The following is a 23,933-nucleotide window of genomic DNA, read 5'->3' on the forward strand; positions in this document are numbered from 1 at the left end:
ATAAGCATCATGATTTATCTGGCCTGGATTGTACTCCTCTTTATACCGATGTAATATTAAAAACCCAATTTTTTCTGTTTTTTTATTTCTATTATTATTATTTTTTTATTTAATACAGGAAGGGACCCATAAAGGCAAAAATGTATAGGGCTCACAAAAGTCATAATGCAGCCTTGATTGTGAGATCTTCACAAATGTTAGCCCAGTCATTCTCAGGAAGGTTTTTTAAATTCTCATTTTACAGATGAGGAAATTGGAGCTTCAGGAGGTTAAGAAACTTATCCAAAGCCACATGGCTAGTAAGAGACTGTGTTAGGTTGGGCTAACAGCGGTAACCCCCAAATTTTAATAGCGTAACGCTTTAGGAGTTTATTTCCTGCGAACACGATTCAGTGCAGATGTTTGGCAGGTGGTCTTCCACACAGGGATTCGGGAACCCGGTCCTGGGAGCACTCTGGGTCAATTGGTAGATGGAAGAACCACATGTGGGAGGTTTTCAGGGGCTGGGCCTGAAATTGCCCCACATTACTTCCGCTTTCAGTCCATTGGCCAGAGTGTAGCCACGTGACCATCGTAACTGCAAGGAAGACTGGGAAGTGGAGTCCAGCTGCATGCTTGGCAGGAAGAGAACATGGATAATGGGGAACCCTCTCAATCCCCCGACATGGTGACAGTGTTGGATGCCAGCCCACATCTTTTCTACCCCAAGTCCATGCTCTTTCCACTCTAATTAGCTGATTCTTGCCACAAAGCCCCTTTATGGGCCCTTTAATCCTGCCAGACTTGCCCGTTTACTGTGCCCAGCACCAGACCTTTGCCTGCCCCGTCCCCCTTGCTGTGGTAGGCGCTGGGAAGAGAGATGCATTGGGAAGGCGCTCCTCCTACCCTGGAATTGCTCGCAGGCTAGCTTGAGAAGACCGCAGCCTGGTGCTGTGTGCTCCGTGTCTCCCAGTACCCAGCCCAGTAGTGCTTCTGGGCATGTGCTGAAGCCAGAGAATACCTCCACAGTGTGAGAAAAGGGCCTGCACAGAAGGTCTCAGAGAGCAGGAGAAAAGAGGTTTGAGCTGGAGTCTTGGCTGGACCGGGAGCCTTGGGCAAGGCATCAGCGGTAAAGGGGGTGGTAGCAGGTGATCTTGCAGCACTAAAATGCCGCAGTCCTGGTATTGCTAGTTATTTGCCAAAAGCAAATTGTGTGGCCCTGCCCTTGAGCTGTTAACAGTGTTGCCTTTGAACCCCCGTGTTCATAAAGGACAAAACGGCTGGAGCCAGCTGGAGGCCAGATGCCCTGTGGATGTTTCTGTAACTGTTGGGCTAGCCCAGTGACCCTGGCGATGTTCCAGTAGTGCTGGTGTTGGTGGGCACCCAGGTCCTGCAAGATCAGGCCAACACCATCAGTCAGGAGACCGCTGAGTTGAATCGGAATAACTCCCTCCTCCAGGAAGCCCTCGGTGGTCCCTACCTGCTTGGAACTCAAGGCACTTGTTGCCATGCCACCTTAAGGTCCTGCATTGCCTCCTGACACCTGGCACACAGCTCTCCTCCCATTCCCCGTTAGTCTCTCACGCAGGCGCAGAACCCGGCTTAAAAATGTGTCTTGCAAGGAGACTTGGCATCCAGGACGCGCCCCGGGAAGAATTTGTTTTTGTTTTAATGCCGAGGACGTTTGCATGAAAACAGGATCTTTGTTGCTTAGGAATTGATCAACTCCTGCTGCTCCTTCTCCCTGCTGAAGTGCCAGCCCCATATTTGTCACAGGCAAGCAAGTAACGGGACGGCTGGGACCTCCACAGATAGAGGGTCCTGGCTGTTCAGGGAGGGCTACAGAGGCCATGGGGTCCACAGAGAATCCGGAATCCTTCCTACGCTGAAAAGAGCTCACAGGTGAGAGGTGCCTTTGGCCGAAGAAGTGCCTCCTGAGTGAAGATTCTTTGTGGGTCTAGTTTGTCCTAGATGCTCAGGAGAGAAGAGAAGGGGCAACACATTTAAGAAGGGGCCTCCACCTGCAAGGAGAAAAAAGGAACAAAGACAGCGCAGACGCAAGTGACAGGAACTGGTACGTAGAGCAGAGAGGTGGGAAGTGAGGAGCTGGACAGACGTGGGGGTCTGCTACTTACCCGTAGGGTCAGCATGGACATGCTGCTTCACCTCTCTGCACCCCAGTTTCCTCACCTACAGAAGAACATCCATCTCTTGGGGGTGTTACGAAGACTCAATGAGATGCTATATGTTAAGTGGATGGCATGGTGAACACTCAATAAAGGCAGACTCTTATTATTGATATTAATAATAACAATTCATAATAATACCAGATGCTCTCCATCCTAAGGGAGAGATATCCAGATGGCCACAAAAGGCTATTTAGAGAAAGGACTTGAACTTGATTTGACACAGCTGTGTCCACTGCAGACCATTCTCGAGGAGGTTGAACAAACAGTCCACGAAATCGAAGTAAAATCGCCCACATGCCCGTGGAGGGGGGTTTTCCAGGCCCCCCCCCCCCCGCCCATTTGTGGCCCCGGCCTGGCCTGACAGGCGTTAGCCTAGAAGGGACAGAGATGAGAAAAGCCTGGAGTGACAAGTCAACCCGTCAGGCCCTTCCTCTTGCCTCAGTGCTTGGTTTCTGGAGGGCAGGGGGGGCGTTTATGTCCAAGTGCCCACAAGAGGCCGGACACCTTTCTCTCTCTGCGCCCTTAATATATGCTAATCAAAGCTGAGAGCCTGCAGAAAATATCTGCTTGGCAAAGCCCTGCTCCCTCGCCTTGGCTTGCCCACCCTCCCTGGGCTTCCCCTCCCATCTGCCTATCCAAGGGCGTCCATAAATCCGGCTTTCGGAGCCCTCGGGGGCTGGCAGGGCTGCCGTGGACCTCAGTCACATCTCGATGGAAACAATTGAAAACCACTTGGCAAAAAACAAGGGGTGACCTAATGTTTCGTAGCAAGAATACATTTTTTCCTCGCCATTCTTATTCAAGCCCTGGAGAGAAAGCCGGCTGCTCTCCAACTCCTTCGGGCTGGGACCTCAGGGTTTCTTATTCCTTTCTCCCCGCTTTCTGACCACCCCCCAGGGGAAGCACGGGGAGGCCAGGCTCCCGGGCTGGCTGTGGCCCCCACGGCCATGGAGGAGCGGATCGGGCCTTACCTTCCTGACTTGCCAGGCGGCCTTGGTCCCCTCAGAGGCAAGGCTATGGGCACAGGGGCCTGTGAGAGGCCCATATATGGAGCCTGGGGAATGTGGGCTCTGGCAGTCCACCTGGAAAAAATGGCCGTGTTCTGAGGGCCAACTCTGCCGAATTATAAATAGCACTGCCTCCCTCCCCTTCCAGCTTGCTGTATCTGTCACCGAGCCTTCATAGAGTAAGTTGGAGAGGACCGGACAGGACAAAGGGGCAGGCGGTGGGGAGGAGGGGGAGACCTACAGGACTACAGGACTTTCGGCTGCTGTCTTGAGATCGATAAAGAGAACTGTCACCAGACCGTGGGACTGAGAGTAGACACATTTGAGGCAGCAGAGTGACTACTGATTGAATACGTTTTTATAAGCCAAATAAATATGGGGGGGGGGGGTGGGCGGGGGAGAACTCAGGGAATGTTTAAGTACAGGAGATGGCTTTAGAGGAGGTTTTGGAGCCTTTAAAAAAATAATAATAATCAATTGCCTCAATATATGAAAGCTTTCTCTCTGGCTCCCAAAGGCCAGCTGTTGTGGCTTCCAAATCGGAACCTTTGGACAGGTGCCCACAAAGGCCCATCCCGGGAGTCTTCTCCCAGATGATTTCTCAGTGGGTTTTGGTATCTCCCTGACATAGGGGAAGCAGGGGCACTCACCCCTTCCCCACAAATGTCTGCACGTTCTTTTGCTCACCACGTCGAGGGTGATGAATTTGGAAGGTGTTAGAAAATAAAGAAAGAAAGGAGTGTGCAGCTCTGGCTGTAGAAGGCCCCCACAGCGATTCACACCTGGGTGATAGTGATCGGTAGGAGGTGTTCCAGCAAATTCTGAATTCTGGAGGAGGGGTGGGCTACTACTGCAAAGACCCGAAGTCCTGGGTCGTGCCCGTGACCGTGCTGGGTGCTCCTGGGGACCGATGGCCAGGTCTGCTGATTTGCTGCCCGGCCCTCCACGGTCAGAACTCCGAAGTCGGGTCTAGGGGGCTCCGCTGAGGACGATGGGACTCAGGCGCCCGAGGTGTGTTGAGGGCCAGCACACCCCCACATGGGTGTCCGTGCCTCCTCAGTAAGAGAGCGGGCAGCGCTAACAGCGGTTGCTTGTGCCCTTTGCTCCAGTGCTTGTGGCCCTTTGTGGCCCTTGTGTCCATATCACAGATTTGGAAGTGGGCTTACCGATGGGTCTCTCCTCTCCTACCTTTTTATAATCCCCCTTTCGTGCGTGCTCCGGAGCTACGTGTGAAATCAGACATGTTGAAAGAAAGCTTAAAGAGGAACAGACAAACCTTTGTGTCTTTTGGACACTTGTCAGTAGAAGATCTGCGGACCCCACAGAATTCAGGCAACCAGTCAGCATGGGGTGTGAGTGGGTGGACTTTGGAACTTGCCCTAGTGTTAGATTTGGAAGGCCCGTCCCAGGGAGTGGCTTGAAACCCGTGCCTCTGGAGCCCTAGGCGGGGGAGGTACCTCAGAGGCTGAGAGACAAAGGGCTTCCAGACTTTGGCCCATTTCAAGCAAAGTAGCTCCGCCCGTTCCCTGCTTTAGGATTAGACAGCATCATTTGAAAAGGGATGTCATGTCTTCAAAAGTGTGGAAACCAATACTGTGGCTCTCTCTGTCATTTCAGTGCTAAGTAAATGATTGTGACTCTTGTCTCAGGAAGGGAAATCTCAGAGCGCTGGGACAGGGAGGGAACCACAGCGAGCATCTTTTCACCTCCCTTCCTGAGGCCCAGGGAGGTGATGGGATTTGTTGAAGGGATGTGAGTGGCAGGACCTGGGACTCAGAGCCACTGCAGGTGCTCGTAAAAGAGTCACGAGGTGCCCTAAGCACCCCCAGTGGTGGTATTTGATCCGATCAAGACAGACAGCTTCCCAGAGGAAGTGACACTGAGCCAAGATGAAAAAGATGGCAGGTGACAAGAAGGTGACGAGGGGCAGGAGGATTATCCAAGCAGAGGAACCACATGGGGGCTCGGGCAGGCAGTTCAGGGAAGCAGAGGCTTGGGAAAGGCGTTGGCTTTCATGGGAAGACCCCCCCCCCAATCTGTCTGAGCTCACATCTCGCCTAGAGAACGAGGAAGGTGAACGGCGTTACCACCTGCCAGGCGAGGCCACGTTCTGTGGGCTTTCAGAGCGGTTCCCCTGGCGGACCCGGAGCCCAGCTTACCACGAACAGAGCCTGCTCCCCAGAGAGGTGTTTCTGCTGGAGCCCAGGCAGGATGGCGTGCTGGAAGGCTTGCTGCAGCAGGACTTGAATACATAATGTGCCTCCTCTGACTTGAGCTGTGAGAAAGTCCAGACGGCCTTCTCTAGACAGGAAAGGACATCGCAGGGACGGTGGGGTTTGCTCGCAGTGAAACTCCCTGTGGCTTCCTGGGGAGAATATTGGTCTTTTTCTCAGGGTGTGCACTTTGCATGAGCGTAGGCCCTGTTTGGGCCCCAGATCTTGTTTCTGGTCCCCGGGTGCACCATTTATTCCTTAATCAGAACTGAAGGGGGACTTGGGTAAAGATCCCCGGAAATGTGGACATTGATCGTTGTCACCCAGATGATACGCTTGAAAAAACAAATACATGTTCTTTGCAACATAACATCCTAGAAAAAGGATTCCTACTCTTTTATATTCTGCTCTCTGGGGAAAACCAGCACGGGCTAGTGCCGACTCATCCAATCATGGGCTTACCTTATCCTCAAGCTTCATGAATCCCACAGAACCGAGGGGGGAGTCTGGGATGGCTCAGGAGAGTATGCAGAGCCTTACTAACTAGCAGTCAAGCAGAGAATTCCCAGTCACTCCCACTTGCTTTTTTTTTTTTTAAAGTAGCCTCCGTACCCAGCATGGGGCTTGAATTCACGACCCCATGACCCCAAGATCAAGAGTCACATGCTGTACTAACTGAGCCAGCCAGGCGCTCCTCTCCTACTTTCTGATACGCATTTGGAGGCGGGGACTTTCTGCACAAAATGCCTTACTCTGTATTCATGAGATTCATAGTCTCCATCCTGACATGCTAGCCTCGGTCCTGCGAGAGTGTGGTTCATGCTTCAGCTGTCTCTGGGCCAGGGTTTCTCAAAGTGTGTTCTGAGGAGCCTGTGTCCTGCGTGATGCTCTGGGACAAAGGGGTTGTGTTGTCATGTTAGTTTGGGAAATGCTGCCTACTGATTCATCTTGCATGTTAATTCTCTGTTCAGATGTCTACGCCAGATATCTTCCCAGACCACCATTACCACCGTTGTCAACACCTATCCCCATACCCGTTCTGTTCCTCAGAGTCCTTTTATTTTTTGTTAAGTTTGTTTCTCAATTTTGAGAGAGACCGAAATGGTACCAGTAGGGGAGGGGCACAGAGAGGGGGAGAGAGAATCCCAAACAGGCAGCGCAGAGCAGAGCCCGATGCGGGGCTCAAACCCACAAAGCTATGAGATCTTGACCTGAGCCAAAACCAAGAGTTGGACGCTCAACCGACCGAGCCACCCAGGTGCCCCCTCCGAGTCCTTTTATATCCTGATGTTATATTTATCTGTTGAGTTTTGTATTGTCTGTCTCCCCCACACTCACAATGCTCCACGCGCCAGGGACCTTGCCTGTTTTGCTCAGTACTGTATCCCTTGTGTCTAGAACACTGCCTGGTTCAATAAAATAATGTGTCATTGGACAGTGAACACATGAACCAACTGATATGTTCAAACCCTCAGGACTCTTCCATATAGAATTGTTTAATTTTATTTAGCTCAATATTTTTTCATACTTCTTCCCCCTTTTCTTCAAACGCCCAGCTCATCTCATCACGTAAGCCCAGGTCGAATTTGACCCTGAGAGGCCAGCTCTGACCATTCTACCAGGAGAAGCTGGCCTCCTTGTCCCACACTGTCTCGTCACCAGGTTTCATTTTCTTCGTGGTATAATGACCAGTGGAAATTGGCCTGTTCATTAGTTCTCTCCTGACAAAGAGTGTGTTAGTTCACTTCTCTGATCTGAGCTCTGTGAGGGCAGGGAGGTCATCTGTTCTGTTCACCACCGACTCCCCAGGGTTCAGAACAGTGCCTGGTAAGTGATGGGTAATAATTTGCTGCATGAATAGCCCTCTTTTCTGACTAACCCTTATCAGCAGCCCGTAGAATTTAAATTCCACCAAACACGCTCTGGGACAGGCTGTTTTCTGTCAACCCTCACAACCAGTTGCCAGTCATTACCTTATGGTAGCTGCTCCTCTTCTTCATAAAACCACCAGTGTCAGAACCAGAAGGGACATCAGAGAGTGTCTACACCCGGTGCTCTTGGTTTATTGTTGTTGTTGTTGTTGTTGTTTTTAAGTAAGCTCCACGCCCAATGAGGGGCTTGAACTCATGACCCTGAGACCAAGAGTTGTGTGCTGTAGTGACTGAGCCAGCCATCCCCCACCCTCACCAGTGCTCTCGTTTTTCAGAGGGAGAAATAGATAAATAGAGGCTTTGAGAGGGCAAGGGGCTGCCGGTTCAGGACTAGTCCCCCAGGGCTCCTGTGTCCTACTCGAGTTATCCTCCATTGTCTGTGTTCTAGGGCTGCTGTACGAAACTACCACAAGCTTGGTGGAGGTCACAAGTCTGAAATGGGTCTCACGGGGCTAAAAGCAAGGTATCACCGGGCTGTTCCTTCGGGAGGCTCTAGGGGAGAATCTGTTTCCCTGACTTTTCCAGCTTCTGGAAGCTGCCTGTGTTCCTTGGCTTATGGCCCCTTCTTTCATCTTCAAAGCAATGGCCTATCGAGTCTTTCTCAAACTGTGTCACTCTGACTCCCTCTTGCACTTCTGAGGACCTTCATGATTACATCGGGCCCGTCCAGATAAGCCAGGATCATCTCCCCATCTCTACGTCCGTGACCTAACCACATCTGCAGAGTCCCTCCTGCCATGTAAGATAACATATTCACAGGCACTGGGGATTAGGGCGTGGACATCTTTGGAGGGGACGTTTTTCTCTCTGCCTCTCATCACACCATCTGCCCCTTGCTACACCCTCCGGCAGATGCACGTTCTCCTCCCCACTGGGGCTCCCAGCACTTTCTGCATCTACTTGTCACATCACTTTATAGCTCGTCCAGTGTCTGGCTGCCTGGCCGGGCTGTGGCTTCCTCATGGGCAGGGCGGTCCTCTCTGTACCCAGCCGTTAGCACGTTCCTGGCCCTTAGGAAGCACGTAGGAAGTGCCGTGGCCTTGGCTGAGATGGATGTAATCCACCTCCGTTTACTGCACCAGCCCCCTGCTTCCATTCACTGAACTGAAGGGGCCCCCCAGCGGGTTCTGCTGTTTGCGTTTTGCCGTGGGATCAGTCCACAAAGAGAGCAAGAGAGAGCCTGGCCCCAGCTTTGGTCTTCTGGCATATTAAAGTATGAAAAAATATGAGAACTGATTACCGTAAAACCTGCAAAATCTTTATATCAGCAAGTTTACTCTTGATATCCAGAACACTCTGCTATAGAACCGAGTTGTGAGTTTAGCACGAGGTTTACATTTAAAAGACTTTAAAAACTTTTTTTAAATTTTATTTATTATAAAGAGAGACAGCAGGGGAGAGGGGCAGAGGAAGAGAGAGAATCCCAAGCAAGCTCCACACTTCGCACAGAGCCTAACACGGGGCTCGATCCCACAACTCTGGGACCATGACCTGAGCCAAAACCAAGAGTTGGAGGCTCAACCAACTGAGCCACCCAGGTGCTCCTATGTTTAAAATACTTAAATTCAGGGTATTGCACAGGTCTTAGAGTCTCTGATTCAGACAGCCTCATATAGTTTTGACATGGACTGTGTCAAAAGCTTCAATTTATGCCCTTTTGTGAGTGAGAAGCCTGGTCTGAGGAGCCCTCCTGTTGACACCCCCAGGCCTCCAGACCTTGTGAGAGGTTCCACTTTGGAATAAAGGCTGAAGGAAAAGCCCCTGGGATGTGGCTTAATATTCAGTATCAGACCTTGAGCAAGTCACATTCTTCATCCAAACATTGTGTACTCAGCTGTCAGCGAGGGGCTTGGAGCCCACGACTTCTAGGTGCCCTTTTCACCAACATCCTGTTACCTGGAGGGATCTGTGATAGATGCCGCCACCTGGTTTCTGGTCCGAATGTAGCCATGAGGAAGGTTTTGCTTCTGTCCCGGGCCGGTAAGTGATGCCATCACTGCCATCCTGCCTTTCACAGACATCCTGGAAGATTCCTTCCGCTCTCCACAGTATTCTGAACCTGGCAGAATCCTAGAGGTTCTCCACCCTGGAGAGATCCTGTCCCTCTTCTTCTTCTTATTTTTAATGTTTATTTTTTTGAGAGAGAGAGAGAGAGCGCGAGTGGGGAGGGGCAAAGAGAGAGAGGGAGACACAGAGTCTGAAGCAGGCTACAGGCTCCAAGCTGTCAGCTCAGAGCCCAATGCAGGGCTTGAACTCATGAGCTGTGAGATCATGACCTGAGCTGGCGTCGGACGCTTAACCGACTAAGTCACCCAGGCTCCCCAGAGGTAGGGTGGTTTCTTATCTGGGGTGAGTGCAGACTGAAAAAAAGCCCTGATTTTGAAGCATCTTTGATGGCTTTTAGAAAGAAAACAGGACCAAAAAAAAAAACTCATAAACAGTTGAAAACAATATGTATGTTTCTGTGTTATGTGGTTTTGTATATGTTCTGTTTCACAATAAAATACATTTTAAAAGTCACAAGCAAACAGCACTGAATAAACGGGGTTTCAGGTCCACAAGGCAGCCAAGAACCCGTTACTCCCTTTCTAAGACTGTTCTGTTTTAGGCTGTTGTTCTTCCGCCCCCCTCCCTCCAGCCCCCTGCCTCACCCTACAGCAGCCATGTCTTGGGCTGGTCCATCCACCAGGTCATTATGATGGTCCTCCTGTATTGAAAACACTGTGTACCCCCAAGCTGCCCTTGATGACACACAGTGTGATATGGGAAAAACAGCCCAGACCCTGATGTCCAGCAGAAACCTGGATTCAAGTCTGCCCTTGTCTGCTGTCTCTTCACCTCTCTAGGCCTCAGTTTCCTCACTAGCAAAGCAAGGGGCCTATCCTATGTTAGGCTTGCAAACTCAAGTGCATACGAAGTCAGGCAGGTAAAAGGAATGAGGAAGGCGAGCCAGAAGTAAGGAATGGGGAATGTGGCAACTTTGACAAAATCGAAAATTCCACGCCCAGTCCAAAAGGGACACTCGCCACTGAGCCCCAACAGACTGTTCCCAGGCAGGACTATGGACTTAGGGATGCCAGACAGCTACCTTTTGTTTTGTTTTGTTTTGTTTTGTTTTAATTTTTTAATGTTTATTTATTTTTGAGAGAGAGGGAGACAGAATGCGAGTGGGTTAGGGGCAGAGAGAGAGGGAAACACAGAATCCGAAGCAGGCTCCAGGCTCTGAGCTGTCGGCACAGAGCCTGATGCAGGGCTTGAACTCACAGACTGCGAGATCATGACCTGAGCCGAAGTCGGACACTCAACCGACTGAGCCACCCAGGCGCCCCTACCTTTTGTTTTTCCAAGGAAAGTTGGAAATCTTGGTTTAAAAAAAAAAATGTTTATTTATTTGGAGAGAGAGAGAGAGCATGAGCGGGCAAGGGGCAGAGAGAAGGAGAGAGAGAATCCCAAGCAGGACACGCGCTGTCAGCGCAGCACCCAACACGGGGCTCAGACTCACAAACTGTGAGATCATGACCTGAGCCGAAATCAGGTGTCAGACGATCAACCAACTGAGCCATCCAAGTTTCCCTGAAATCTTGGTTTTTGTAAGACATTTCCAAAATGCTTAACGCATAGTGTAGCTCAAAGAAAACACGTCTGAGAGCCAAATCCAGCCCCAGCCACCTGTTTGCAAGCCTCGGGCCAGAGATTTGGTAGCTTGCAACCCACTCTGATACATGGGGATGCCGCCATGCATGCCTTACTTTCTGTGTGCCTGGATGTGTGTTTCTCTCATTGCAATCAAGGCACATACTGTCCCTGGAAGATAGTAGGTGCTCAATTAATGATAGCCATAAAGGACTAGATCCACGTGTCGTACTCCCGTGTACCGCCCCACACGAATACACACCAGGACTAGCACGCGTATACGAGTAGTCCCCAGGCGTTTCTGCTTACTAAATATGCAAGAACAGCAACCTTTAATGATATCATGGAATCGTAATGATGGAATTATGGTAATGATACCGTGGAATGATATCATGGAGTAGACTGACCTACAGCCTCTAAGAGGGTCCCCTCATGTGTGGTTCATGCTCTTCCTGATGTAGTTTATGCAGGTAAGAGAAATGGAGTCCTGCTGGGTTATGCCCTCTGCCAAAGGCCATGGTGCAGCAGCCCCCTCTCCCCATCTGGCACCCAAAGAAATGTATTCCGTCACGCCATGAATTTCTCCCTCACCCTTTCCTTTCTCCCTCCTTCACTGTCCCCTACTCACCAGGAGGAGGTAGCAGACAACTCAAGGACACATCTCACTCACCAGGGGCGGGACATGGGCTTCGGTGGAAAAGAAGCCCATTATACCCCAGATCTGTGGCTGTGAGGGTGAGCGCACCTTGTGCAGCTGAAGGGAGCACAAAGAAGCACTTGAACCCAGTGGCATCAGCCTGCCTTTCTTCACTGGAGGGAAAATGGGCCATTATTCCCACTGTGCCCTATTCCCACCAGCTCTCCGCCTAACCTCCAAGCAAGAGAGGCCCCACTTTCCAGCAGGTTTCTCTGCTGGACACTCCAGCAACATATTAGCATATTTTGCATTAAAAAGGACTTGGAAAATGAATTAAATGATTGGCATGGTGTTTTCAGAAGGGTTTTCCAAACTACTAGTAATTGTGTGGTGTTAAAATTCACCACTCCTGCCTGAAATGCCCTGAGCCTGGCAGCCAACTTAATCAGGAGACATCGCACCAGGCGGGGCGTATTTTAAGGCTCATGATACCCGGTGATTGCCTGAACAGTACCTGGAGACTTGCTAAAGAGAACCTTGTCCTAGTTTTTCAGCAAGCCGGCAGTTCATTTTCCTTCCTCACGGAGCCGAGATTTACGCCAATTCAGAATCTCTTTTTATGAGAGGGTCTGGGTCAGCTCCGGAACAGTCTGTTGAGGCTCCAGGCTGTGTAGACAGTATCCAAATGCAGACAACAAGCTAACAGAGGTGGAGCTTGGGGGACGGGTACTAGGTTGGTCACTCATGGCACTGCTCTGGCCACGGGGGCTCTGTGTAGGGGCACGAGTGTGGCAGAAGCTTCTAGAATGCGCTTTGAGAAATGCTGCTCTGGTCCAACCTCTTTATTTTTCAAGTGAGGGAGATGAGACCGAGAAAGACTATTACTCGCCCGGGTTCAGAAGCCATTTTTATGCTTCCTTGAAAGCGGGATTCAGATCCCCTGACTCTTAATCCAGGTTTGTCGTTTTTGCGGGTGCAGAGGAAAGAAAAATTAAGGGGCACCCGGCTGGCTCAGTCAGTGGAGCGTGTGATCTTAGGGTTGTGGGTTCAAGTCCTACATTGTGTGTAGAGATTACTTAAAAAGAAAATCTTAGGGGCGCCTGGGTGGCGCAGTCGGTTAAGCGTCCGACTTCAGCTAGGTCACGATCTCGCGGTCCGTGAGTTCCAGCCCCGCGTCGGGCTCTGGGCTGATGGCTCAGAGCCTGGAGCCTGTTTCTGATTCTGTGTCTCCCTCTCTCTCTGCCCCTCCCCCGTTCATGCTCTGTCTCTCTCTGTCCCAAAAATAAAAAAAAAATAAAAAAAAAAAGTTGAAAAAAAAGAAAATCTTACAAAAAAAATTAATTGGGAAATAGGGGTGTGGGGCTGGGTAGGACTCCCGGAGGGAGATTAGGAAGTCCAAGATGGAGGATGACAAGCTGTGGGAGAGCCTTAGGCTTTTTAGAATAACAGTTGTTACTAACATCATAATTAACCGTGATAATGGTAATAGTTGCTAACACTTGTGTGCTTTCTCTGTACCAAGCGCCGTGCCAAGAGCTGGCCTGTATTACCTCATTTGACCCTCCTAACAACTCTGTGAAGCAAGGGTTAGGACTCATGCAACCCCATTTTACAGATGAGAAAACTGAGGCTCAGAGATCAAGCAACCAACCTAAGGTTACCCAGACCAGCCTGCAGCATCAGAATCTGTACAGAAAAAGAGAGCGTCCATAAGCAAATGATCAGGAAAAGGTAGTATGAGGCACACAGCTACCAGGCAGAATTAAGAACAGAGACAGGATGAGGGAGGAAAGAGTGGGGACCGAGGAGAGCGCCAGGGGCACCCAGAAGGTGCTGGTCAAGAAAGCAGAGTGAGATGCAGTGTAGATGGAACGGGGCTCTGTGACCTGGGCTCCCATGTCTGTGCAGGGAGCAGCTTTGGCCCAAGAGCAGAAATACAGACCTGGAGCTCAGGAGAGGAATCACACAAAAACTCCTGGTTTTTCAGGAACTGGAGGGGGGAAGGAAGAGAGAGAATGCCTGGATAATAGAGTGTGTGTGTGTGTGTGTGTGTGTGTGTGTGTGTGTAGGAGGACCATACGCATGCACACCCTCACACACATCCCTCAGGAGTGACTTGTAAGGAGAACGTGTCCTCAATCCAGCTCAGCCTGGGATGAAGGAAGAGGTGCCTGATCAGAAGGGAGACTGGAATCAGGGAAGACAGGGACAGCCATGCCCCATGCCTGTATCCACCAGTGCCTGGCTAAAGGCATCTCAGGAAGTGTCATCCTATAACTCCCCTTGTCTGAGCAGAGAGCCCCCCCCCCCCCGCCCCCTGCCGCATGCTGTTGGGAGAGGCGGCTCAGTGGGTGTGGGCTGAAGCAGGCTGCAGGACAAAAGACGGAGGGGTAGAGGGCTGCCCCCTGAACGGATGAGTGGTTTATCTCATCTCGTGTATTTTTCCCTCCCCTTCTTGGGGCTGATGGATCATATATGTGAATGGGCTTCTGGATGACTAATGACAGATGATTCTCACTGGGGATACAAACAAAGTATGGTGGGTCTGGGCTCTACCAGGGTCTTGTGGGCTGGCTTTTATTTCACACAGAGTATCTAAAGGTGGCAGATAACAATTCATATACCCTACACGTTGAGGGCACCGATCTTTTGAAAAGTAATTAAGACACTCTATTTCAGCAAAAAGTTAGAAAAACGTCCTATTACCTTTTAGTCTCATTAAAGGGCCTCAAGAACTTTGAACAGTGGTTAGAATTTCTGTGCTTTTCCACATTTACTTAACGTGCTGATAGTCCCTTCAAAAGGATATGCACGGGTACACATATAAATTAGAAAGAAAGGAAGAGGAAGAACGGTATGAGAACCCTCCCACCTCAGTCTAGGAGCTGGGCAAGAAAGCCTCTCTGCCTGAGCTCTGCTGCGGTCTGCATCCATTTGGACGGCTACAGTAAAAATACGATAGCCTGGGTGGCTTGTAAACAGCAGAGACGTATTTCTCACAGTTCTGGAAGCTGGAAGTCCAAGGTCAAGGCACTGGTGGATTCAGTGTCTGATGAGAGCCCGCTTCCTGGGTCATAGACGGTCGCCTTCTCACTGTGTCCTACATGGCAGGAGAGGTGAGGGGTCCCTAATAAGAGGTGATAAGGGCACTAATCCCATTCAGAAGAGCTCCACGACCTAATCATCTCTCAAAGTCCTCACCTCCTAATACCATCACACTGGGTGTTAGGATTTAACATAGAAATTTTAGAGGGACACAAACTTTCGGTATAGCAGGGACCAAACATAGAAGACTGAGTCCACCTTCAAGTGCTAAGGAACGTACGGTTGGAAACCAAATGTACAAGCAAAGGCATGGGACAGTTGCAGGGCAATAGCCCCAGGACTGAGGGCTCTGAATTTTAAGGGTGCAGAGAGGATACAAAATAAGTGACCCCAGATGGAATTCACCTTGACAGGTTTTCTGCATATAAAAGGTAAAGTTTGGAGCGCTGTTTTGAAGGAGGAAAGGCCAGCTGAAGGAAACGGCACAAACAGATCGTAGAGAACCCATTGGTGCTGACGATGTGGGTTTTGCTCTCTAGACCGGGAGAATCTGAACATGCCATTTTGACGGACTTACCGTGTTCAATTTTGAGTGTGACTGAACATCCAAAAGAAAGGCCCCTGAGCAATGAGTCTCGGAGCTCTGTTTGCTCGTATGGAGTCCGCTAGCCCCCTGCAGCCCAGCATCGTTCAGATGCCTGCCCTCCTTTCTAAAACAAGAGCCAGTTTAGCGAGGTCACCTGCTGGTCCCCTCATTTGCATTTGGTGGTCAGAGCTGGTCAGGGTGTCATTCAGACAAATTAATTTCGCCAAGTCCTCATGGGTTTACAGGTAGGGGGATGAAGGATGAGAATGTGAGATGTAAAAAATGCATTTCAGAAACGCCATCCCATTAGAGCTTCATTTCGGTCCCTTGGGGTGGCCACCAAGTAAACAGCTTAATTTCCATCCCTGCTGGAGGTGCCGAATGCAGCATTCACACTTGCCAACAGATAAATGTCTCCTGTCTCTGGCGGTGCTTAATGGCTTTTAGTGGAGTTAAGGCTGGGAAGAAAGGGACTGACTTTCTCTTATTGGGTAAAACTGAGACACTGGGGAGACAATCCCCTTTCAGACAGATCCTTTCCTTCTCAGATTACTGAGCCACAGCCCAGCCAACTCCTTTTCAGCTCTTTCAGGTAAAATGGAAGACAGAAGCCACCCAACTGGGGTGCAGGCGGTGGGGGGGGGGGGCTGTGACATGCTGGTGTTGGGATTTGTCAGCTGAGAGATTTGCATTTCTAATAAGGGCCGAGTCCAAGTGTGCCTCAGCCCTGTGGCTGCCCTGTCTCTTTAGCTCTCCGAGTGCTCAGTTTGCTGGCACCCAGGGAAGGATCCTCAGCAGAAATAAATCGCTGTGCAGAGAGAGAGGAAAGCAGAGGGTGGTGGGGCATCGGGGGCGCCTTCCGGCGCGAGCCTTTAAGGTCCTGTAACAAGCTGCAGAGCTCCCTGGCGAATATTCCCCGTGCACCTGTACCTCACATGCCCTTTGTCTACATTTGTTTTTAAAGATTTTATTTATAAGTAATCTCTGCACCTGACCTGGGGCTCGAACTCACAACCCCGAGATGGAGAGTCACATGCTCTACCAAATAAGCCAGCCAGGTGCTCCAAGAAACTTATGAAACGTTGCTCTCTGAGATTGTGAGATTCATTGTCATTTCTCTGAAAAGAACCAGGCATGTCTTGGGGCGCCTGGGTGACGCAGTCGGTTAAGCGTCCGACTTCAGCCAGGTCACGATCTCGCGGTCCGTGAGTTCGAGCCCCGCGTCGGGCTCTGGGCTGATGGCTCGGAGCCTGGAGCCTGTTTCCGATTCTGTGTCTCCCTCTCTCTCTGCCCCTCCCCCGTTCATGCTCTGTCTCTCTCTGTCCCAAAAATAAATAAACGTTGAAAAAAAAATTAAAAAAAAAAAAAAGAACCAGGCGTATCTATCCCAGTGTTATCTACATTGGCAGAAAATTGGGAGAAGGAAACCTACGTCCTCTAAGAGATGAAGAGTAAAACAAATTTAGTGGTTAAATAAAGAAACGATTAAATAAGTAGCAGAAACCAATACAGCAAGTCTACTTAGTAGTGTGATTTTTTTAAAAGTGTTAAATGTTAGGGGTACCTGGGTGGCTCAGTCAGTTGTGTCCGACTTCAGTTCAGGTCATGATCTCACGGTTCGTGGGTTCGAGCCTGGCATCGGGCTCCATGCTGACAGCTCAGAGCCTGGAGCCTGCTTCGGATTCTGTGTCTCCCTCTCTCTCTGCCCCTCGCCCACTCGCTCTCTCTCTCTCTCTCTCTCTCTCCCCCCCCACCAAAATAATAAACATTTAAAATTTTTAAAAAATAAAAAATGTTTAAAGATTAAAAATTATGGGGCACCTGGGTGGCGCAGTCGGTTAAGCGTCCGACTTCAGCCAGGTCACGATCTCGCGGTCAGTGAGTTTGAGCCCCACGTCGGGCTCTGGGCTGATGGCTCGGAGCCTGGAGCCTGTTTCCGATTCTGTGTCTCCCTCTCTCTCTGCCCCTCCCCTGTTCATGCGCTGTCTCTCTCTGTCCCAAAAATAAATAAAAAACGTTGAAAAAAAAATTAAAAAAAAAAAGATTAAAAATTAAATAAAAGCATTAAATGTTAAGTGAAAAATGCAGGTTATTTACTGTACACTGTATATAGTTTTTATTTTTAAAAACACGATGTAGATGGAAATACAGCATGATGTTCAACAGTTAGTTCCTAGACATGACATCAGAGATGATTATTTTTCTTCCTTTATTGCTATATTGCCTACAATGGCTTTTTTTTCTGATTCTAGAAGTTAAATGTCGAAGCAGGAAACTATCATATTCCCTCTTTTCTTTTGTTTCTTTTCCTTTCTTATCTCCTGGCACGAGAACATCAGCTTTGCTGTCACTGGGACCATCTAGGTGCTGCCCAGCCAAGGCTTCAGTTGCTAGCAGGGAACAGAACTACAGGAGCACAGGACAAAACTTGAACGTACCTAGTCCCCCTCACCTGCCATTTACTCTGCCTTGAGTTCATCTAAACCCTTCTTGAACTTGTTTATATTTTTAGCTCGTACTGCCTCTCAGGCCCAACAAGTTCCATGTGTTTTCCACCCGCCGTGTGAAGTGGCCGAGGCCTGCCTGTCGCGTATCCTCAGATGACCTCCTTCCCACGCCAAGGGGTCCTCCCCGGTTTTGCACTTCTAGCGAACAAAATAAGAACAGCGAGGACACGCGCACAATTAGCCAAGCACCCGTACAGACATAATCGATTTTGTAGAACTGTTGAACCTGGTGTTGAGAGAGACCTCCGAAATTGTTGAGGCCGGTGTTTTCCTCAAAATTCACATAATGACAGTCACTATTTCCAGAAACCAGTGGAAATTGTACAGTACCCAGGATACGGTGGCACTGGCTGCCTAAAAATATCACAGGGCTGTGTGTGTGGTGGTGGGGAGGGGTATTTTGGCTTTGGCCCTGGGCAGGAATCGAATAACAATGGTCACCTTGTTTTGATCAGGGACTCCGGCATTTCTACAAGTGCTTTGCTATTTTGTTAATGGAGAAACTAATTAATGTATGAGAGACAGAATCTTTAAAAATTTGGCACGTGGAGAAGGAGGACATTGACGGGACTTTGCTAATCTGGGCCAGACCTGTGAGGCGGAGAGGGCAGGAATATTCCCGCATGCCGGACAGAGGAGCAGGAGGACCCCGGAGCGGCCACCTGACCCCAGCTGAGGCCAGCGCACGGAGGCATGGGCCTGGACCCAGGCTGTCCAGCTGTAAGGCCTCGGCTGTCTCCAGGGCGCCTCTTCTCTCTCTGTTTAAACCAAGCCCCTGAGATACGTTACCTGCACTGGGAATAATTTAATAGACTTTGGATTCGGACACGCTCCAACAGTGGTCTTCCTGTCCAGACTGAGTCGTCAGTCTGGAAACCGATTGATTAGTTTCGTGGCCTTTCTAGATCCTTCAGTCTTTCCCAACTGTAGAAACACGGGCTTCCGGGTTCAGTAGGGTACAGAGGGAAAGACGGTGGGCTCTAAACTCCGAAAGCCCGGGTTCAAATCCTGCCTCCCTCCCTCACGGGTCCACAATCCCAGGTTAAAGTTCCCAACTGTAAAATGGGAATAATGATAGTATCTGCCTGAAAGGGCCTTTGTGAGGATCGGGCAACACACTGAATGAAAAGTGCTCGTCCAGTGCCTGGCGCCCAGTATATACTCCGTGAAGATGAGTCGTGGCCTCTGATGTCATCATTGTTATTGTCGGTGTCCCATGAAAGGACCATAGTTAGGACACACTGCCAGCTTTGAACCCGTTTTGCTTTGCCAGACCAGTGGCAGTTACCCCATTGGCTGTGTCGCTTCCTTTATCCTTTAGGGGAAAACAACCCAGTAGCTCCTCATTCACCCAGTTCCCGTTTCAAAGGGAGCAAAGCAAGGCCCAGATGACCTGCCCTACATGCCTTGCTCAAGGTCACACGGCTCGCTGGGGCAGAGTGGGAGAAAAGAACTAAATCTAGAGTCTAGAGCTCTTCACTCCGCAGTGCCCTGTTCCCTCTACGTGCCTCCTTTAATCCTCCAGACCAGGAAAATAGGGAGAAACGAGAGAAAGAAAGAACCAGATCCCCAGGAACCCTTGTTTGGATCGCTGAGCAGTCACTGCATGCCTGCTGCTTGGTTTAGTGTCTTTCTTTCATTTAGGAGCTTTAGATGCCGGTGAGGGTGGGGGCCCCCCGATGGTTCCCGTTTCGCTTTCCTCCCTTCCTGCCTTCACCTGACTGCGCTCTGCATGAACCTCAGAACCTCGGGCGGTGGGTGGATGACGGACACAAGGAAGAAGCATGGAGTTGGCTGGTGGCTTCTGGTTGGTCTTAAGCCCTTGTCCCCGCGTGCTGGCTCCAGAGGGGCATTACAGGAATCCTCTGAGACTCACGCCCATCTCAGGCTCTGCCGAAAGCCTCCTTACCTGAACCAGCCACTTCCTGAGCCCACCTTTTTTTGAGAGAGAGAGAGAGAGAGAGAGAGAGAGAGAGAGAGAGAGAGGAGAGATAGCATGAGTGGGGGAGGGGCAGAGAGACAGGGAGACACAGCATCTGAAGCAGGCTCCAGGCCCTGAGCTGTCAGCACAGAGCCCAACATGGGGCTCAGACTCTTGGTCTGCAAAATCATGACCTGAGCGGAAGTCAGACAGTTAACCGACTGAGCCACCCAGGCGCCCCTTCCTGACCCCACCTTTGAGGTGTCAGACATCCTGGGGCCACAAAACTGAAGGAGCCTCACTTCCTGCCTTCCAGGGGCTCACCGGTGGGGCAAGTTAGGCACAGTCTGTGAACCAAATCACGGGAGGATTTGTGCACATAAGGGTTTGGGGAAGTGCATTCCAGGCAGAGGAAGGTTTGAGCAAAGACACTGAGGTGTCACCTTGCACAAAGTGCTTCAGGGTTGTCTGGTTGCTTTGAATATGTTTCTTCTGTCCCGGCTGGACTATAAGTGCTTCTAGCAAGAAAACACAGCGAGTCCTCCTCTTTCTTCTTAGCCCCTGTGTTCGTGGGGGCTGTTGACAGATTGGAAAACACCTTCAACTGTACAATTCTTACTTGACTTGCTCAGCAGCTTTGTGGGGTTAGACTTTATTTCCATTTTAGAGATATTTAAACTGAGGCCTTGCAAAGGTGACTTGGTGGCTCAACTCCTTAGTGACCGAGCCTAAATTTGCACTCAAATCTGAAGTCTGATTCCAACTTCACCATGGATCTCACCTTTAATTGGTCAACACTCAGGAAAGGGGCCTGAATTCAGTGTTTGACTAAGAGGGAGACACAGGAGCAAGAGTCATGGAGCTCAGTAGAAAGGGCAGTGGCTTCAGAAGGGAGGCCCCTGGGGGCACCTGGGTGGCTCAGTTGGTTGAGCGTCTGACTTCGGCTCAGGTCATGATCTCGTGGTTCATGAGTTCAAGCCCCGCGTTGGGCTCTGTGCTGACAGCTCAAAGCCTGGAACCTGCTTCCGATTCTGTGTCTCCCTCTCTCTCTGTCCCTCCCCCACTCATGCTTTGTCTCTCTTTCTCTTTCTCTCTGTCTCTCAAAAATAAATAAACATTAAAAAAAAAAAAGAAGAAGAAGAAGGGAGGTCCCTGGCTTGGGTCTCAGCTCTGCCAAGCATGAGTTGCAGGGACTTAGAATAGTCACTTCTCTTTGAGACTCGGTTTCCCTGATTGGAAAATGAGAAGGTGGTAGGAGATCCCAGCTCATAAATCTGTAGAGCTGGGATCAAGAACCTTGGTGTTCAGTAGCTTTCTTCTGTCTCAGCCCCCAGCCCCTCCCTAGCTGCCCCCAGCCCCTGGTCCCATCCAGCCCCTGTGCTTTCCCCTCTCCAACACACCCCACCTCTATCTAGCTCAGTGGAATCACCCAGGGAGCATGTTCAAATGCTGAATCTGAGGCCTTTTCCCAAAACCTGAGGAATCTGAGTCCCTGGAGATGGGCCTGGGAACCTGCATTTCTTCCCTAACCACCCCTAGGAAATTCTGATCATCAGCCAGACTTGACAATTTGTGCCTAAGCTCGGTAGTTCTCAAACTTGAGTGGGGATCAGAATCACTAGGGGGGCTTATAAAATGACTGAGCCCCAGCTCCAGAATTTCTGATTTCGTAGTTCAGGAGCAGGACCCACCAATTTGCATTTGGAACAAATTCCCAGGTGATGCAGCGGCCACCCTTTGACAACCACTGCCCTAGCTGATTCTCTGAGAGCCTAACTAGCAACAGCAAGGGAATCTTTACTCATGGGGAAGCCCCGTCAGCACATGAACTTTTTTCACAGAGACCTTTATAATTATTTAGATGACCAGAATAGAAGCTAGTGTTGACTGTGACATATGCTACATACCAGGCCCTGTGCTAAATGTCTAGAGTCAGTGTTTCTTGTTATTATATAGGATTTTGCAGATTCAGAATTAGAGGATCCATTAGATTGAGTGCTCATCTCAGATTGCGCCTACGACCAAGGCAATCAGGACTTTCTAGAGCAGTGTTCCGGCTAATTTCCTTACCCCACGAGGCCTCTCTGTACTGTGTCAGCCATGATGGATTCTGTTACGGGCATTTCAAGCCAGATCCAGAGAGGGTTCACCATGCAGGTTGGGAGTGGTACTGCTGGTCGGAGGAGCCTGGAGCCTTTCGTTAGTTCCCCACAAATGGTACCCTGCTGTTAGTGGCCTTTGGCCCATACATGCGGGACAGCACGACTGTCCCTCATCTCATCATCTACCTAGCCCACTTCTAGGGGACCCTTCACGGACCCACAGGGTGTTGCGTCTGTAGCTCGTAGCTCCTGGGGTAAACACTGGGCTCTGCTGCTGGGTCTCAGAAGACCACCAGCCGGGTGGGGCTCTGCCTGGGTTCTGGCCCGGCTGATGTTCCGTTTGCCCATAATAGCCTTGGAAAAGAACTGTTGGTGTGAGATCCCAGGAGACATTCAGCAGATACAGATGGAGAAGGTTGCATCATAACTCGAACTCTGTCGCATCTTTATTGGCGAGCTTCTTTCCCCCTGACTTGTGAAGATTCGTCCATTGTTTAACAGCAGGTTCCCTGATTTGTGAAGAAATGTAAGACAGAGTAATTAGAGAGGAAATCCAAGTGGTCATGAGGGCTCGTTCCACCCTTAGGTCTTTATTCTCACAGTTCGCCAACACACACACACACACACACACACACACACATCATGCTTGTGTGCGTGGTCTGTTATTGTTTGATTTCCCCGGTTATTTTTACATCTGGCAGGAATCTCAGGGGTCTCAGGAAGTCATCCAAGTTGTTCATGCCTTTCATGCAGTGTCTTTTACTTCCCCTACCTGTGCTCTCGGCTCTGTGGAGAAAAGGAAGGAAGGAGGGCAGGAAAGACACTGATGCTTCAGGGGGGCCAGAGGCCTCCACACAGAGGCTCAGAGTGTTATCCTTTCTGTTTTAAGCGGATTGACGTGCCCCCTTGAAGGCAGCTTGGCGGAGTCAGCTGACTTTGGAATTGGCTTTGAACGCTACAGCTCTGCTCAGGATCCTCCATTGAACCAAGCCACCTTCTCCGAGCTTCAGGTGGCCAGTCCGACCTGCCCGTCTCCTCTGAGAGGTTGTGAAAGAAAAGAGATGGTGGCTATGAGAGCATCTCTCCCGTCTGAGAGGGGAAAGGGATTCTAGAAACCTAGGTGTTTTATTTACTAATGAGAAAGCGGGGCGCATGGTGGTCCAGCACTTCCGGGGCAAAAGAGCAGGATTGGAAGCAGAAGCAGGGCATTGTCGTGGTTGTGTTTCCTTCCGTGATTGCTTTGTAAACGGCGAGCAAAGTGAGTGCGGAAGCAGAAGGAAAACTTTAGGAATCTCTGGCCGGAGCACCTTCCCCAGCTTCTGAGACAGCGGGTCGTGACCAATCACTCGGTTTCTGTGTGTGTGTGTGTGTGTGTGTGTGTGTGTGTGTGTGTGTGTGTGTGACTCTCTGTTTCGGTCTGTCGGTCTCTCTCACACACACAGACACATCTCTTGGTTTAAATAGAAAAAGGCAGTGACTGCTCTTCACAGGAGAATTACTCTCTTTCACTGATCAGCGGGAAATCCATTGGGCATCATCTTACTCGGCAACTTATTTTCCAAGACATGAAGGAGTGAAGCTTCAAGTCAGGGAGAATCCACTGCCTGAGCTCTCTGGCATCCATGGGCTTGTGGCCTTGTACTTGCCTCAACCCCCAGCCCCCTAGTCCCCCTGTTCCCCTCCCACAGATAGACACATTCCCGGTCCTATTGCCCCCAAACACACATAGGGTGAAATCGGAGAACATGGGCTATTAAAACAGACAGAGGATCAGAACTGTTTCTCACTAGCAGTGTGACCTTGGGCAGGTCACTTAACCTCTCTGAGCTTCAGCTTCCTCATCTGGACCATAGTAATAGCCCATTACATTGAAGTGAGGCTTCACCTTCACAGCGGAGAAGGATAAAAAGTGCTCAATACCGGGACGGACACAATGTAGCGGCCCAATAAACATTAATCTGCCACTATTGCAAATGTTGGAGGGATACTGAAGATCACGTGATTGCTGTATCATTTTCGTAAGGGAATTGACTGGTTTATCATGTAAATGAGATCTCACTAGGCCTCCAGCAATCTGGCTGCATAGTTAAAGCTCTAATTTTCTACCCAGGGAAGAACAAATATTGGTGAAGTGTTAAGCACTTCATAGCTGCTGAGCTGTTATCTCTGCAATACTGAGATGC

The 23,933-nt window shown here is 50.1% G+C and overlaps 1 protein-coding gene and 1 long non-coding RNA gene across 4 annotated transcripts in view; one reads left to right on the forward strand and one right to left on the reverse strand.

The window, feature by feature from the left end:
- ZHX2 (zinc fingers and homeoboxes 2) overlaps nucleotides 1–23,933 on the forward strand; it is a 162,826-nt gene that overhangs the window by 31,029 nt on the left and 107,864 nt on the right. The gene's annotated exons all lie outside the window — the stretch shown is intronic.
- Nucleotides 1,613–3,301, reverse strand: LOC111558537. Of its 2 annotated transcripts, XR_002739500.2 has the most exons (3): nucleotides 3,140–3,301; nucleotides 2,115–2,220; nucleotides 1,613–2,000 (listed from the first exon to the last, which is right to left on the reverse strand). It is a non-coding gene; the product is annotated as an uncharacterized LOC111558537 (long non-coding RNA). The 2 variants fall into 2 exon arrangements; XR_002739499.2 differs by having other exon boundaries at nucleotides 2,115–3,301.

The sequence above is a fragment of the Felis catus genome, chromosome F2, assembly GCF_018350175.1.
Source record: "Felis catus isolate Fca126 chromosome F2, F.catus_Fca126_mat1.0, whole genome shotgun sequence".
NCBI classification, from domain to species: Eukaryota; Metazoa; Chordata; class Mammalia; order Carnivora; family Felidae; genus Felis; species Felis catus.